Here is a 13,074-nt window from a genome sequence, read left to right on the forward strand (position 1 = left end):
TGACTACATAGCACATCATTTTTCATTAGCATCACCTAACGTATGTTTTCTGTTCCCCAATTGTGCCCAAGCAAAGTGTGGGCCACTTTAGCATTTCTACAGAAAACAGCCTGTGATCCCCAGTATTGAAATCACCCACGCATTTTGTGGGGGGAGGCAAACTTTTGATATTTGTTTCTTTGAAGGGGGTAACACTTGGTATTATTGGTCCAGGCAGGGCGGAAAGGAGCCCGGAGTGGAGCAGACAAGATTTGGGGCAGGGGTTCCGCCTGTCGGGGTGGGAGGGAGACAGGTAACTGACTCACGGGTGACCGCTCCGCCCGCTGCCATGTCGGTGAACGGGTGGGAGTTTGCGGAGTTGGTGCCGCCGGGCCTGGCTCTGGACCCGGACACCTACAGGCCCCAGGAGGAGAGCGCTGGATACAGCTTCAGGCGTTTATAGCAAATGCTGGCCACGGGGCCCGATCCGTCAGGTTTGACCGCAGGACAAGGGCCAGCGTGGCTGCTTTCGTGCCTGTGCCTGTTCCCTAAGGTCCTGGCCCCAAAGCCCAGCGCATCCCAGCACAGGTGCCGCTACTAGGGCAGAGCAAGACCAACGGCCTGCAGCCCCGCCCCTTTCCCCAGGGCCGCAAACGTCGCGAGACTGTCGTTCGTCTTCCGGCCCAGACCCTGCGGCCCTCGGCGTCCGGAGTGCGCACGCAGGCCTCACGCAGGGTACGCACAGCCGGCGGGGCGGGTGTTCTCTGCCGTCGGTCTCCCCGTCCCATGGCGTATTCTCGCGAGAGTTGAGAGTAAACAGCCCCGAATGGAGACTCGAGGTGTGTTCGCCGCGGAGGAGCCGTCATCCCGGGCCCTCCGGACCCGAGTGTGAGGCAGCAGCAGGTACGTCGGGAGGCCCGCTCCCCGAGTCACCGCATCTCCCGATCTGCGCGGCTGTCGGCGCGTGCTGAGGTGCTCCTCGCGCCCGAGGCCCCGAGGATGGGGGTATGCTCTGGCGGTGGCTGGGGCCTCCCTGCGACCCTGGACCCGCGGGGAGAGGACCCGGGTTGTGGGGCGCGGGCCTGGGGCGTGCGGTACAGCCGGGCATTTAAACGCACCGGCTCCACAGCGTGCTTGGCGGTAGGAAATGAGCAGCCCCCTCCGCTCGCCAGACCCCGCCTGGACTTAAACGGCTGTTGTCCCTGCCCGGCCTTTTCTGCGTGTTTACCCGGTGTGGTAGCTGGCCCAATTTCATTTCCTTTATGTGAAATAAGCTTTAACGGAGGGAAACAATATGCCGGGCTCTGACCCTCAGCCTCCGGACATCCCCGGAGTGCTAGGTATACTCCAGAGGGTTCCGCTGTCAGGTTTTCAGAGACCGCAGAGCTTTGCCGCGCTCTCTGTGCACCCTGCTCCGCTGATTTTCAGACGGGCAGTGTAAGAAGCTCTGGGCAGGGGGGCCCCGAGGTTCGTGGGTTTACTCGGAACCAGGATGCCTTCCAGACCTGTCGGATCTTCAGGTCTGGCCATGCCTTGTCATGATGTGCTTCCTGTGACTGTTACAGATCAACATCATTTTTATTAAGGTGTTTACCCCTTGTTTTTGTTAGAGCCACTGAGAATCTTGGCCTGTTTGTGTATGCAAATTAGGTTCAATACTTACATTTACCTTAAGAAACTTCCAAGTGAGATAGAGTGATATAAGATCCGAGCTGAACTCCGGAGCATTTAGTTTCCTCTGGTCGTTCAGTCTGAACTGTGCTAGTAAGTAGCTCTCTGACTTAAAGGTCTCATTCTGTAAATGTGTAAAAACGAGGGGCCTGGGGAACAGTGATTCTTCCAAACATTTTTTATCTTTTAATGTAAGAGTTTTGTTAAAGTAAAATTTACATGCTGCCAAATTCACCAGTTTTAAGGTACTGATTCATTGATATTTTTTTCATTGATTTTTTTTAAAAAAAATAAAATATTGAGTTGTGTAATCATAACCACAGTCCATTTTTAGGACATTTCTATCACCCCAAAAAGATCACTACTCATTTCTAACTTGAGCCCCAGATCACCACTAATCTTTCTGTTTCTCTAGAGCAGCGGTTCTCAACTTGTGGGTCGCGACCCCTTTGGGGGTCGAACGCCTAAGACCATCAGAAAACACATATATAATTACATATTGTTTTTGTGATTAATCACTATGCTTTAATTATGTTCAACTTGTAGCAATGAAAATACATCCTGCATATCAGATATTTACATGACGATTCATAACAGTAGCAAAATTACAGTTATGAAGTAGCAACGAAAATAATTTTATGGTTGGGGGTCACCACAACATGAGGAACTGTATTAAAGGGTCCCGGCATTAGGAAGGTTTAGAACTACTGCTCTAGATTTTTCTTTTCCAAATATTTAATTGATTCAGGTGGTATCATACCTTGTGTCCAGCTTCTTTAATTTAGTGTATTTTCAAGGTTCATCCATATTGTAGCTTGTGTCACCATTCCTTTTTATGGCACAGTAATATTCTTTTTTATGGATATAAAACATTTTGTTTATTCATTCATACAGAACACCTTTTGCAAATAAAATTTTATTTCATGTTCCTGTGTATGATGCACATGGCCAGAGGCCTTCATTGGAAGGGGTGTGTGGGGATGGGGGTGGGGGGGGGCGTGACTCCTGCCTACTGGTTCTCTCCATTGCATTCCCCAAGCAACTGTTATCTGATCAAGAGTTGCTTGTATCTATGAAAAAAATTCTAATTGAGTGCTTGAAGAGCTTTGAGGCACCTATGGGTTCTCTTCCAGTCAAGAGGTGTTTAGCATTCCCTTCAAATTCACATGTTTTTTTATTTCATTTTCTATCATTCTGGTTGTAGGTCGTTCTTGCCTGCTGCCTCTTTATTTTTGTGGCACAAATAATTCAAGTAACAAGAACTAGGAGGGCTGAAGACTTAGGTGAACTGCACATGACTCCCATTCGTGCTTTAAGCAGGGTTTGGGGGCGGGGGGACTTGCAGCTACCTCTTTGCAGTAGGAGAGAGTTGAGACATTGGGTATATTTTGTTGGAAAGGCTTGACAACTCCAACTCTTGGTGACTTGCAATATTAAGAATGTGAAGCTAGAGCTAGACCTTTATTTGGTGTTTGGGTAGGGGACCTTGGTCTCTTACAGTGTTTTGCCTGAGGAGGTGGTTAAGAGCCACTTAAGTTGATTTTTTCTTCTCTGTTTTCCTCGTCAGTTTTGATGTGCTGCAGAAATCTGTTAGCTAGATTTACTAATCTTGACAATGTCTTTTTGTTTAAGGAAATGAGTTTAAAGTAAAATGAGGAAAGTACTGAGTTTGGGGGTGCCTCATATGCGGCTAGCCAGTACTAGAGGAATGAAGGATAAAGAGAATAGGACACGGGAGCAACATGTGTGAAAGACTAGGCAATAAAGACGGGGTAGACCAGGATTTTTAAACTTGGGCACTATTGACTCTGGGCTGAATTATGTGTTCTTCCCCTCTCCCCCTTACCAATGGACAGACTGTGCTAGGAGGAACCAGTTCAACCAGGTGTAAAAACACCTTTTTAAAGACAGTATGGTCTGGCATCACTTAAATGCTAGCTTATTAAACAATGCTAATACAGCCAACTATACAGTTAGTTACAAAAGTGGTATTTTTACAGCTACATTTTAATTGAACTGAATGGTACCCTTTCGTGGCCTAAACATAATTCCATTTTCTCTGGAGTTATTTCAGTAAAGATTTATTAAAAAGCAAGGTATATCTGCATACTTAGATGACTATTGGGTGATACAAGTAATTTCCTCTCATCTGAATTGTTTTTTAATTATTTGTAAATAAATAATTTCAGATGTACTTTACCTATACCCAGAATTATAATCTTAGCCATATTCTTTTTTAACGCAGAGTAGAAGGATCTCAGAGTTTCATGCAGTGCTAGCTGTCAGCAAGATCAATTGCTTGTCCAAGTAATGCATTTCCTCTACTTTGTCTCCCTTTTAAAATATATCATTAAGTCTCATTCTTGGCATGTATTATTTTAACTGGTTTGTTTGCATTCAGTGTTTGATGTCCAATATATTTTGATTATACCTGTATTAGAGGCATAATTATAACTTAATTATGGAAGCCCATAATTATGTAAATACCATCTTTTAGAGTTTACCTTTGCATGGAAAGGTAACCAAGTCTTCTATATAAAGAACTGATAGATATTAAATCCAATATACACTTGGTAGATCCAGTAACAGCCCTAATTAGACCCTACGAGTAAGTGATACTACAGATGGTAAGCCCGTTCAGAATGAACTAGCTAAAAGCTTAGCTTTCCTTTAAGAGGGAGACACAGCTTTTAGTAAACAATTCCTAGGAGATAGATCCCTTTTAAGCTTTACATATTACATATAAAATTAAAATGTAAATATTTTGAATCTTTGTGCCACTGTCTTATCAGAAAATACTTTTCTAGATAATATTTACCTTATAAACCTCTACTTTAAGAGGTTTATAAGGTATTTGCCAGTAAGTAATATATGTTTTATTTAATTATAAATGTGTAACATACTCTCTTTGTAAAAATATGAATGAATAGAATTTAAGGAGAAAATAACTACCTGTATCATACCATTGAAATGTAGAACCTGTGTTACCACTTTGGTAGACCCTTTTCCATATTCTTTTTTCCTGTGCACATAGATACGTATATAAAAATTAAAGTGTGGATCACATTGTACATGAGCTGTTTTATTTAATGTTTCATGAGTATTTCCCCATATTCTTTGGAAAATATATTAGTTTCCTTTTGCTGCTATAACAAATTTCTACCGACTTAGTGTCTTAAAACAACGCAAATTTAGTATCTTACAGTTCTGGAGGTTAGTAGTTCTAAGTCAGTCTCACTGGGATAAAGTCAAGATGTCAGCAGGGCTTCATCCCTTTTTCAGTTTCTGGAGGCGCCTGCATTCCTTGGCTCCTAACTTCTTCCTCTGATTACTTCAGCCTCATTCATCATCACATCTACTGCCAGCTCAGAGCTCCTGCCTCCCTCTTATGAAGACTCTTGTAATTACATTGGACCCACCTGGATAATCCAGGTTCATCTCCCCATCTAAAGATTCTTTGTTTCATTATACCAGCAAACTCCCTTTGGTCATATAAAATAACATTTACAGGTCCTGGGGATGAAGATAAGGACATCTTTGGGGGATCATTATTCAGCTTTCCAAAGGAATATAATTAAGGAACATAATTGGGAATTGCTGCATAACATCCTATATAATAAAATCCTAATATGCAAATCGACCGAAGGGCAGAATGACTGGTCACTGTGATGCACACTGACCACCATGGGGCAGACGCTCAATGCAGGAGCTGCCCCCTGGTAGTCAGTGCGCTCCCACAGGGGGAGCGCCGCTCAGCCAGAAGCTGGGCTCATGGCTGGCCAGCGCAGCTGTGTGGTGGGAGCCTCTCCCGCCTCCACTGTAGGTGGGTGGTAAGGAGCTAGGGGTCCTGGACTGCAAGAGGGATGTCTGACTGCCAGCTTAGGCCCGATTCCCAAGGGCAGTGGTCGGCAAACTGTGGCTCGCGAGCCACATGTGGCTCTTTGGCCCCTTGAGTGTGGCTCGTCCACAAAATACCAGCTTCTGCACATGGGCTACAAAGTCAGTCACACTGTACGTGCGCACCCCCACGTGGTATTTTGTGGAAGAGCCACACTCAAGGGGCCAAAGAGCTGCATGTGGCTCACGAGGGGATCGGGCCTAAGTTGGCAGGTGGACATCCCCCGAGGGGTCCCGGACTGCGAGAGGGCGCAGGCCGGGCTGAGGGAACCTTTCCCCCCCACACTCCCCTTCCTGTGCATGATTTTCGTGCACCAGACCTCTAGTTCTATAATATGGATGAACCATAATTATTTAGCTAGTCCCCTATTATACTTTTAGATGTCTCTAATTTCCCCCAGTTGTAATCCTTGGACATAAATCATTGTATGCTTTCAGATTCACACATACAGGGAATGAATTTCTAAGGGAGATTTTAGAAGAGCAGTGTAGCCTACCTCTTAAGAGTGTGGGCTCTGAAGCCAGATATTCCTAGTTCCCAGCCCTGCTTTCGCACTCACTGGCCATGAGACTCTAGGCAAGTTTTTGAGCTACCTTGGGCCTCAGTTTTCTCATCTGAGAATGAGGGTAGTAACAGGTTGTTGTGAGAATTAAATGAGTTAATACATGCAAATTACTTAGAAAAGCTCAGTAAGTATTCCTTTTTATTGTTATTACTGGATTTATTAGACCAGTATTTTTTACATTCATCTTCAAGGCTTTTAAATACACATTGGCAAGATATTCTAAAAGTTGGTAAGAACTTTTTTTACATTCAGTAGCAACATATGAGAGTACTCATTTTATTGGGTTGAATTCTTAAACATGATTATATTTTATACTGAGTGTCTCAATTTATGTCTGTCAGAATGTTACTAGAGTTTTATAATGTAAACTAGAGGCCCGGTGCATGGATTTGTGCTCCTGTGGGGTCCCTCGGCCTGGCCTGTGAGCTCTCACAAGCCTGGACCCCTCAGGGGATGTTGGAGAGCCAGTTTCAGCACAATCCTCCGCAGGCCAGGCTGAGGGACCCCACTGGTGCACAATGGGGGTGGGGGAGGGACCATAGAAGGGCCCCAGGGCTCCTCTCGCCCGGTCCTGACCCGCTGGACCCCAGCAGCAAGCTAACCTACCAGTCGGAGCATCTGCCCCCTGGTGGTCAGTGCATGTCATAGTGACTGGTCAAACGGTCAAATGAACATTTGAACACTTAGCATATTAGGCTTTTATTATATAGGATTATAGAAACATTGAGGTTAACTTTAACAGAAATTTATAATGGATCTTTTCAGGAGTTCTCTCAATTCCTTAGATTGAGAAATACTTTTAATTTCACTTTGACTAGCTCAATTCCATCTGTTAGGATATCATTCAGTGTAACGGTTGATGTGTGTGTGTTAATCTCTTTGACATGGTGTATGGTCTGGTTATGCACACAGTGAGTCTAACCAGAAATGTGGGGAGTGCACTTATAAGAAGTTTGTAAGTGTACTCCCCACATTTTAAAATTCGGTACTTCCACCCTTCTCAGTGCATTTCTAGCACCTGAGACTAAATATAGAACTTACTTCTTTGCATATTTTGTAAACAATGTAAAGGTTCCAAGGACAGTATTAAAAAAAACCTTTTCTCTTTGAACCATTTGAAAGTAAGTTGCAGGCCTGGTGCCCATTATCCCCACATATTTCAGTGGGCATTTCCTTCGATTGCTTGGACCTCCTTACATGATCATAACACAGCCTTCAAAATCAGGAAATTAGTCTTTTTAAAATGTTTTTATTCATTTAAGAGAGAGGGAAAGAGAGATAGAAACATCAGTGATAAGAGAGAATCATCCATCCACTGCCTCCTACTGGGGATCGAGTCTACAACCCAGTATGTGCCCTGACCAGTAATCTAACTGTGACCTTCTGGTTCATGGGTTGACGCTTAACCACTGAGCCAAGCTGACAGGGCAGGAAATTAGTCTTGATACAGCACTGCTATCCAGTCATAGGCAGGCCCCATTCAGATTTTGCTATTTGTTCCAATAATGTCCATACAGCAAAGGGGCCCATTTCTGAGTCTTGAGTTGTAGTTAGGGGTCATGTTTCTTGAGTTTCCTTCAATCTGGAGCCATATCTAAGCCATTCCTTGGCTTTCATTACCTTGGTACTTATGAATATTCTAGGCCAGTTACTTTGAAGACTGTCCCTTGGTGTGGGTTCTGATTGAGGTTGTGCATATTTGGCCACAGGGCTCTTGAGCACATCTGCTCAGTGGCCCCTGTTCCTTGTGTCCCATTGCTGGTTAACTTGATGAAGCTTCTCCACATAAACTTACTCTTTTTTCCCTTGTAAATCAGTTTTGTTGGGAGGCATTCCGAGTTTATTTGAATATCCCATTCTTTAAATTTTCAATTTATTTTATTAATATATGTCATTGTGGACTCGGGTTTTCCTGTTTTACTCAGTGGGTTAGGATCTGTTACATTCATTATTTATTTTGATGCTCAGATTATCCCAAGCTGGCTTCTGTATCCTATTGACACATCCCCATAATTCTTTGAGCACTTTCTTCCTTTCTGCAAGAATAAAATGTTCCAGACTCATCCGTTCTTAACCCGCCTAGTCTGGTACTAGGTCCTCCTCCAGAGAGCCTGGTTTCTTTTAGTGAGGATGGTGTTTAGAAGACCAGTGCTGGGCACTTGGTAGGCTCTCTCCTATTGGGATGTCACTGCCCCAGTGTCCTTTCAGGAGACAAAGCTAGGAAATGTATGTGTGTGTACACACATTTGCATATGTTTGTTTCTACATCTGTCTATATATTGAAGACCTTGAGTTCAGACCAGTGCTTCCAGTTTTAGTCTGATCCTGCATGGTTCATTCAAGTTTCACTCCTTTTCATATTTGTGACTTCATTCTTTGACAGAAAGCTGCCTCCCACTACCTGTAAAATATTTATTTGGTCAAATCAATTTCCTTTTGTTGTTGCCATCACCCCATTCAGGCTCTGACAACCCTTACCAGGTGCCTCTCCGCCACACGCACCTTTCTGATCCTCTTAGACTCCATTTTCCCACACCGGGCCACTGTGGCACTCCCACCAGTGCCAGCCTTCTTGTCCTCAGCTGAATTATTCAGAAAGGGAAGAAAAGGAAAAGTTAGAAGTCTTTTTTAAAGAGTGTCTCCCCCCCCCCCATGTGTGTATATGTGTGTGTCTCTGTTTATATACTCTGTGCTTATCTTAATACTTGTTGCTCCTTATTTGGAGCCTGCCTTGGGGAGAGTGCTCACCAGGTTTGCATTATATATGAGATCCAGGAAGGATCCATCATAGACACATGTGAATAGGTGCTTTAGATATGGGAAAGTGCAGTCTGTGCTTTTAAAGGCCCAGTAGAGGAGTCAGTGGGGACTGGCCATCTTTAAAACAAACAGGCAAAGACACAGATGTTGGTTGTAAGTGGCCCGTGTTGCAACCCTAGTGCCAGTGCCTCTTGCTCCCTGGTGGTGTTTTTTGTTTTCCTCAAAGTATATTTAAATTTTGAAGCCCTCTTATTCTGGGATTGGGAGACCATAGAAACCTTGGTATCTTTCATAACTTATGATCTATAGTTCTTTGAAGAGAGTGTCTTCTTAAAACCCAGATTTTAGTTCACCTTTAACATACATAAGCAGGTCAGCCAGATCCAAACAAAACAGGTGTATCTTTGTCCCTGTCATTCCCAATTATATCATTTATCCCATAAGGTTTTTCTACTTGAGGCTATCTTCCTTCCAGCCCGGTGGGTTTGGAGACTAGAGTAGGCTGGCCTTCACTAGTGTGGCCCTTTGGGGCAGTGACTAAACCAGTGGTCTCTTTCATTTGACCACTCTTCATATAGAAAGTTTTTTTCACTGAATTTTTTTTACCTCCCTGTTCCCTTCTGCCCTAAGTCATGGCCTCAACTCTAATGCTCCTAAATTTTCACATGTTCGGAACTCACCTCCTACTAGTGTTTCCCAAACCAGCTTTCCTGCAGCCTTCTCCATCTCAGGTTCAGTTAGGGGCAAGAGGCCTTGGTCTTGTCCTTAGCTCCTCACTTGCACACCTGCCACATCTGGTTGTCAGCAGATTCTGTCAACTTTGCTGTCACATCTGTAATGTGACCACCTTCATCACCTCTCCTGCCCCACCCTGGCCCAAGCAACCATCTTTACAGGCATCTGCCAGTTGGTTCCCTGCTCCTGCCTGTGTCACTTTCCTGCTCTGATCATGTGTTCCCTTCCCATTCATGGTGAAAACAGGCCTTTCTCTGACCCACGAGGCCCTCTGTAGTCTGCCTGCCTGTCAAATCGTCTCATCTTCTGAGTGCCCTTCCTTCACTGCTCCAACCACACTGGCCTCTTTGCCTTTCTTTACACAAGTTGGGCATGTTCCTTGCCCCCGGGCTTTGCACTTGCTTTCCCCGGTGCCTGCAGTTCTCTTTCTCCCAGGGCTTGATGAGCTTCCCGCTTCCATCAGTGGCTCAGAGGTTTCTGGAGCACTCTGTCTAAAAGTTCAGCCCCTCCCCTGACATGTCATACTGTCATAGCCCCTTCTTTCTTTTTTCTCCTTTAAAATATAGTACAGTATTTATCACTAGCTTAGTACTGTATGTTTTAATTATCTTGTATATTGCCCATCTCCCTACAATAGAAGGTCAGCTCCATGAGGTCAGATGTTTCTGTTTGTTGTGTTTTCTGCTCTGTTCCTACTGTCTGGAACAGTTCCCGGCTCCTCAGAGTTGCTCAGTAAATGAGTTGGATGAGTGAACAAAATTGCTCAGCAGTCCCACCTGGCTCTGTTTATCTTTGCCAGTTCACCCCCATTGGATGGAGAGGGTCTATATTTCCAGTTGTTTGCTGGATGTTCTGGCTCGGACTTCATACCTGCTTGAGGTCCTTGCCCCTCATCTTCCAGCTTCTCCAGACTGGCATCTCATTGCCTCCCCCCTCACACAGATGACCTGTTGATTCTGTGTGTGGCCTGTGTTTTCCTCTCCTGTGATGCAGCTCTGCTCAGGATGCCCCTTGCCCCTCCTTATTTCCCTACTTCCAGCCCTACCAGCTCAGCTTCCATCGGAGCCAGCTGCCATCCACTTCATCAGCAGAAGCCTCCTCTACACCAGGAAGAACCTCAATCCAGTGTCCCTGGCACTCCCCGTGTGCTTCAGCTTTGACACTTGACTTTCCTATGCCATGTTTAGCTTGCGGTTATGGTTGGCCTATTTGCTGGGTCACACCTGGAGGACTGTGTCCTTCACTTACTAACAATACTTGTTTATTCTGCAATACCTGGCGGTGTCTTAAACTTGCTTAACACTCTATAAACTTGTATGATTGACTGAATACTAGTAAATTAAGGTAGAATGTCTTATGCTATTACAATGTCCTATTTTCCAAAAGCCTAAAAAGTTTTGTTTTCTATTTGGGAGAGAACTGATTGTCTTAGCCAGTGGTTCTCAACCTTCTGGCCCTTTAAATACTGTTCCTCATGTTGTGACCCAACCATAAAATTATTTTCGTTGCTACTTCATAACTGTAATGCTGCTACTGTTATGAATGGTAATGTAAATATCTGATATGCAGGATGGTCTTAGGCAACCCCTGTGAAAGGGTCGTTTGACCGCCAAAGGGGTCACAACCCACAGGTTGAAAACCGTTGCCTTAGACATTTTTTAAAGTCAGGCTCCTGCCTCAGTTGTAAGAGAACATCAGCCATCTCTTCTGCATAAGGCTGCATTGAATTTGGGGGAAACAGATTTAATAACAGTGCATCTGACACAGTTAGGTCTAAGACTTGATTTTAGTATCACTAATTAATATTTGTGTTATATATAGCCCAAATATGTCATACATTCTTTAGCTTGAGGCAGAAGAGTTTTAACAGATTTGTTTATTTAAGTGAGAGATCCATTTAAATCTTTTAACTATAAGGTAATTTAATATGACATGAACACTCATCACCAATGATTATTAGCTTTAGTTTCTTTGACCAGTAATACTATAATTAGGTGAACCATATGCTCCATGTAGTTATATTCTGTGATACTCCATCGCTATATATATAAAAGGCTAAGTGACCGACCATCCGTCCGTCCGTCCAACTGGCCAGTACATATGACGCTCACTAGCAATTTAAAAATAAACGTTGACTTGCGCATGCACAATACATATAAAGCTCTCACGCCAACCGCACGCATGTGTTTCGATCTATCATTGTTGATTGTGAATTTGGTTGTTTTTGTTGACATTCTGAAGCTGAAAGAAAGTGGTGGCGTGGACAGAATATGTCTGAAGACCAACTAGGCACAACGTACATCGGAAGCCAAAAGAAACTGGTGTCCCCATCTGACACTGGCCTCCCATTTAAATTAATTCAAAGACAGTTTTCCGTGATGCTAGCATTTGCGATGACTATTAATAAATCACAAGGACAAACTCTAGACAGAGTAGGAATATTCCTACCTGAACCTGTTTTTGGACATGGTCAGTTATATGTTGCTTTCTCTCGAGTTCAAAGAGCATGTTAAAGTTGTAAGTACTTCATCAGAAGGGAAATTAGTCAAGCACTCTGAAAGTGTTTTTACTCTTAATGTGGTATACAGGGAGATACTAGAATAAGTTTAATCAATTTATCAGTCATTGTTTTTATCAAGGTTTTTATATCATGTTTTTGTGTTTATATCATGTCCTTGTTATATCATGTTGTTGTTTATTAATCAATTTATATATTATTTTCATATACATTTTACTAATTTTCTTTCATCTCTGACACTTCTATTATAGAGAAAGGGCGAGTAGCGATATTAAAATATTTCTTCTAATTAATTTCCTTTCAATGTGCATGAATCTGTGTACCAGGCCACTAGTCTAATATAAACAAAAACAGTTGGGGCTCACTCCCAGGCATATTACTATGAAACTTTTTAGAGTGGCTTTTGGTATCCCCTGTTTCTTTCTTTGGTCTTTCTATTCTTGTCTGTTCTTAATTTCTTTGTTCTCGTGGTTGGTATACTCGTTGTTCTAACTGTTGATATGGAAATAACTTTTAAAGTTTCATGTCTGTCTGATGAGCTCCTTGTCACCAAGCTTAGTCTTTAGTTTCAGAGATAGAACTTTTCAGGATCATTTGTTATTACAGCAATGAAAGTACTAATTATTGACCTTATCAAAATTCTTTAGACTCTTGCCCCTTGCTCAGTGTTTTCCTGTTTATAGAAGCACATATGGATAGTCCCAGAAACTACAAACTCCTTGTTACTCAATAGCAACAGTGTCTGATAGAAGATGGGTTAACAGCTTGACAGACCTCTCTTGAAAGGGAGCTAACTCCTTGTCCTAAGTCTTCAAGTGACAACAGAAGGCGTGTCTTGTCTCATTCATCTGTCTTCCCCTTGCTGGGTTATTTATGTTTCTGGTGTGATCGATGCAACTGATTTTTCTGGGCGTGCCACAGCCAGCATTGTTTTTTACTGCTGCTCTT

At 43.4% G+C, this 13,074-nt stretch overlaps 1 protein-coding gene across 7 annotated transcripts in view; it reads left to right on the forward strand.

The window, feature by feature from the left end:
- The first annotated feature begins 699 nt into the window (after positions 1–699).
- The window catches only part of MBTPS1 (membrane bound transcription factor peptidase, site 1), a 57,514-nt gene continuing 45,139 nt past the window's right edge, over positions 700–13,074 (forward strand). For 6 of the 7 annotated variants that reach the window (XR_004973725.1, XR_004973724.1, XR_004973726.1 and 3 more), the window contains exon 1: positions 700–882. The gene's annotated coding sequence lies outside the window, so the exon portion shown is untranslated. The remainder of the gene's footprint in view (positions 883–13,074) is intronic. The other variant, XM_036346992.1, reaches the window with a different exon arrangement.

Source organism: Myotis myotis, unplaced genomic scaffold (assembly GCF_014108235.1).
Source record: "Myotis myotis isolate mMyoMyo1 unplaced genomic scaffold, mMyoMyo1.p scaffold_m19_p_19, whole genome shotgun sequence".
NCBI classification, from domain to species: Eukaryota; Metazoa; Chordata; class Mammalia; order Chiroptera; family Vespertilionidae; genus Myotis; species Myotis myotis.